The following is a 5,243-nucleotide window of genomic DNA, read 5'->3' on the forward strand; positions in this document are numbered from 1 at the left end:
TTTCTGTTTCATTGATTTCTGCTCAAATCTTGATTATTACCTTTCTTCTGGTGACTGTAGGCTTTCCTTGCTGTTTTTTTTCTAATTGTTGGAGATGTTGGATTAAAATGTTGATTTTGGCTCTTTCTTCTTTTGTGATGTGTGCATTTATTGCTATCAATTGGCCTCTGATCACTACTTTTTCTATGTCCCAAAGATGTATGTTGTGTTTTCATTCTCGTTTGATTCAAGGAGTTTTGAATTTCAATTTTTATTTCTTCTCTTACCCAATCTTTCTTAAGGAGGGTTTTGTTTAGTTTCCATATGTTTTCTCTTTTTCCATTGATCTTCCTATTGTTGATTTCTAATTTGATAGCATTATGATCGGAGAAAATGCTTTGCAGTTATTCAATGTTTTTTTAATTTATTGAGGCTTTCTTTATGGCCTAACATAAGGTCTATCATGGAAAATGTTCAATGTGCACTGGAAAAGAATGTATATTGTGCTGTTGTTGAGTGAAGTGCTCTGTAGATGTCTATAAGGTCAAGTCGATGAATTGTATTGTTTAGCTCTTCTACATCTCTCTTGATTTTCTTTCCAGTTATTCTATCTTTCATTGTAAGTGGTGTATTAATGTCTCCTACTAGGACTGTGGAGTCATCTATTTGACTTTTCAACTCTTTTAAAGTCTGATTGATGTATTTTGGAGCAGTTTCATTGTGTCCATAGATATTTATTATGATTATAACTTCTTGTTCAATTGATCCTTTAATCATTATATAATGTCCTTCCTTGTCTCATATGGTCGTTTTTGTCTTAAAGTCAAGTTGATCAGAAATTAGTTTTTCCACTCCTGCTCTTTTAATGTTGCCGTTTGCTTGATATAACTTTTTCCAACTTTTGATTTTCAGTCTATTTTTGTCTTTGTCTCTAAGGTGTGTCTCTTGTAGACAGTATATTGTTGGGTTTTGTTTTCTTATCCAGTCTGCAACTCTCTGTCTGTTGAGTGGTGTATTTAATCCACTAACATTCAGTGTAATTATTGACAGGTATGAATTGGTTACCGTCACTGTGTTATGTGTTTTATCATGGTGTTCCTGGCTTCTTTATTCCTTATTATTTTCTGTGCTGAGCTAATTATGTTTATAAATCATGTTATCATATCCTTTATTGCTGTTGTTTTAGTATTTGATGAATATTTGTGCTTGTCTTTTTTATTGTGATGTGAATGTTTATCATTTTTCTTTGAGGTTACCCTATGATTTATAATTTTCTCCCCAAGTTTGGAATAGTCCATTCTATCTTGCAACTCACTTGACTTCCTCATCAGTTAGAAGTTCTCTAACTACACAATATTTTTCCTCTTTTTGGTTTGAGGTTGTTCTCATTTGCCAATTGAAGTCTCTAGTTCCCTGTTTTCAATCTTGTAAGCTTATTTAGTTGAAATAGGCCCATAGCAATGGTTTCAGGGTTATGTCATCTTGTGTATTAATAGTCAGTTGTTGTTTGCTATTTTTGGTTCTCTGTTCAAAGGACTCCCTTTAGCATCTCATGTAAGGTTGGTCTGGTTTTAACAAATTTCCTTAGTTTCTGCTTATCTATAAATCTCCTAACTTCACCATCATATTCGAGGGACAATTTTGCCAGGTATATAATTCTTAGTTGAAAATTTTTCTCTTTCAGGGTTTTATATATACCATCCCATTGCTTTTTCTCTTGCATGGCTTCTGCTGAGAATTCAGAGCTCATTCTTACTGGTTGTCTTTTGTAAGTCACTTTTTCTTTTTCCCTACTGCTTTCAGGATTCTTTCTTTGTCTTTGGTTTTGATGAGTTTGATGATGATATGTCTTGGTGATTTTCTTTTGGTATTTATCATGTTTGGAGTTTGTTGGACTTCCTCAATGGATGTATTCTCATCTTTTCTCATATCAGGAATGTTCTCTTCCAACACATATTGGACAATTTTCTCAGTGGTTTTATTTTTCTCTTCCTGTTCTGTAATTCCAATGACACGTAAGTTATTCCTTTTGATGGTATCCCATGTGAACTTTAGGCTTTCTTCATTTTATTTTGATCTCTTTTCTGGTTGATCCCTTTCCAAAGAAGTATTCATGTATTTGTCTTCAATATCATTAATTCTGTCTTCCATTGCATCAATTCTACTCCCTTGCCCTTTCAATGTATTATCTAATTCTGACAATTTATTATTAATCTTCTGGATATCTATCTGTACATTTTTAATCATTTCTAATTTTTCATTATTTTGTCATTTTGTTCTTGTATTTTCTTCCAAAAATTTTCTAGGGTTTTTTCTGTCTTTTCCGTGGTCTGTGTCTCATTCCTTTGAAGTTACCTAAATATAATTCTTTTGAATTCCTTATCAGAGAGTTCCAATGCTGCTTCTTCCTCAGGGATGTGTTCTGGGTGTGCACCTTGCTTCCTTGTTTCTAACTCTTTATCTTGCTTCTTTGTTTGGATTCTGATGGTCTGTTATCTCAGAGACTTTGCGGAGTTGTTATACTTAGATTTCTGTTAACTGTTTGTGAAGAGCAGCCAAGGGTGAGTCAGCCTCTTCTTGGTGATTATTTATTGTTGGCCTGTTGGTGGAGAAGGAAGTGGTGTCTCTCACTCAGTAAGTGAAGCTGCAGAAGATGTGGGTGTACTTGTGTTGTATGGGGGCTGTTGCTTTCTTCCACTCAGTTAGACAAAAATAACAATTGAAAAACTATCAAAAAGGGAAAGCAAATGGACAAAACACACGCTGTGTAATCACACAGGAACTGTAGCCAAAAAAGGGGGGAAAAAAACCCCTGCAATATCTGTGGAGAGGGCAATAAGAGAAAAATGGTAGAGAAGGAGAATAATGAAGTAAAAATGGGAAAAATGCAAAAAGAAAAGCAAGGAACGGGGTTAACTCTGAGAAAGAAAAAAAAAAAATGCAACCAGGAATGGGAAAAAGTAAAAAAGCTGAAAGCTAGAACCTAGGAGGGGAAGAATAGAGAATAATAGTAAAAAGGAAAAAGGTAATAATAATAATATTAGTTTAAAAACAAAAACAAAAACAAACTAAAGAACAGAAAGAAGGAAAAAAACTCAGGGCATGGCAGGGCAGGACACCCAAACTCCATCCAAGCTTACAGACTGTAATGGAATTCCTGCCAGACCAGAAGGTGGGTGTGAGTCAGAGATGGTCACATCTCCATTCACCAAGAGGGTGTGTGTTATAAGAGTAACAAGCAGAATGTCACACCTTTCTAGTCATCCACATATGGAATGTCCTTGCGGTTCCTGGCAAGTGGAATCTGTTCATAAGTCCCTGGAATCTGGGAGAATGCTGTCACTTTAAATATCCAAAATGGTCAAACCACTTGTAAACATTCAAAATGGCTGCATCCTCCGGACAGGTAAAAATCCACAGCTCAGCCTGCCTTCCTCTCCACTGCTTCCCCTTTTATTCACCAACCACCAAAGCAGTCATCCATGCAGTCTCTGGCTAGCAGGGTTGACTTTTAGGTTAATTCTTAGGTCCTATCATCAGTCGGCAATATCCAAGCTGTCTGTGCCATCAGGATCACTGACAGACCACAGCTCTGTATAACTCCTTTTTTGGTGTTTTCATGCAGATTCTTCTGCTAGTTGGAGTTTAGTCCACTTCTGTATCCTTCCTTCCAAGGCTCAGGGGTCCAGAATTATCTTCTGTAACTCTGTTAATAGATTCCCTTTTTCTTTGTTGAAGAGGGTCTGTGCAGTCTTTCTGCCTGTTCCACCATCTTACCAGAACTCCAGTCATGGTATATTTCTATCTCCCAATATATATGTGAGAGCTGGCAATGAATAAGGAAGACCAAAGAAGAGTTGATGTGTCTGAGTTGTGGTGTTGGCAAAAAACACTGAAAGTACCATGAACTGCCAAAAAACTCATAAATTTGTCCTGGAAGAAATGTAGCCAGAATGCTTCCTGAAAGGGAGAATGGCCAGACTTTGTCTGACTTACCTTGTTATGTTGTCAAAAGGAACCATTCCCTGGATAAGCATATCATGCTTGGTAAAGTGGAAGCCAACAAGAAAGAGGAAGGCCCTTAAAGAGATGGACTGAAACAGTAGTTGCAATGATGGGCTCAGGTATAGCTAGGAATGTGAGACTGGCACTGGACTGGGCAGTGTTTCTTTCTGTTGTACACAAGGTCACTATGAGTCAGAGCTGACTTGATGGCACCTAACAACAACAACATATCAAATACACAGAAGGTCTGAACAGACATGTCTAGATAAACTATGAAAATATTAAAAAAATAAAATGTGGTACAAAAGCTATTTAAACACACTGTTTTTTTGGGGGGGAGCTCTGGTGGCATAGTGACTAAGGCATTTAACTGCTAACCAGAAGACTGGTTGTTCAAACCCACCAGCCACTCCTTGGAAGGAAGGTTGGGCAATCTACTTCCATAGTGATACCACCTTGGGAACCCAAGGAGGTGTCGCTATGACTTGGGTCCAACTTGACAGCAGTGTGTGTGTGTGTGTGTGTGTGTGTGTGTGTTTTACACCCAAAATATTACTTCTATGATGACAACTACTAACTGATAGTCAAATGAAAAAAGGAGAGTAGCATACAAAGAAGCATGTATCTAGAAGATACAACTGCAGGAATAGTATCAGATTTGCCACAGGTGCTTTGTGCTTTGAAAAAGCTTCATAAAAATATTAATAATAAAATAAGGGAGCAAAGTCAAAATAATAATGGCCTTACAGCATTTTGTTTTGTTGCCAAGAATAATTAAAAAAAAGAAAAGAAAGAAACAGTTGCTCTCTAGTTGATTCCGACTAATGGGAACTTCACACATTGCAGAGTAAAATTGCCCTCCATAGCATGCTCATGGCTGTGACCTTTTGGAAATTGACCACAAGGCCTTTCTTCTGAGGTCTGCCTGGATGAGTTAGAACCACCCAACTATTGGCCAGTAGCTGGACACTGAAATGTCTTCATCAACCATGGAATTCTATATAATGGTCCTAAACAGACTGCCAAAAATAATGGCCCCAAAATATAATTTAATATTTGCCCATCCTAAGGACTGAAGAAGTTGATGCCTTTGAATTACGGTGTTGTAAAATAATATTGAGGGAGATCCCACAAGATGGCGGACTAGGCAGAAAGACTGCACAAACCCTCTTCAACAAAGAAAATGGAAACCAATTAACACAGACACAGAAGATAATCCTGGACCCCTGAGCCTTGAAGGGAAGAATATAGAAGTGGAC

The sequence above is a fragment of the Orycteropus afer genome, unplaced genomic scaffold (genome assembly GCF_000298275.1).
Source record: "Orycteropus afer afer isolate SDZICR_OR568_19922 unplaced genomic scaffold, OryAfe1.0 scaffold00004, whole genome shotgun sequence".
NCBI classification, from domain to species: Eukaryota; Metazoa; Chordata; class Mammalia; order Tubulidentata; family Orycteropodidae; genus Orycteropus; species Orycteropus afer.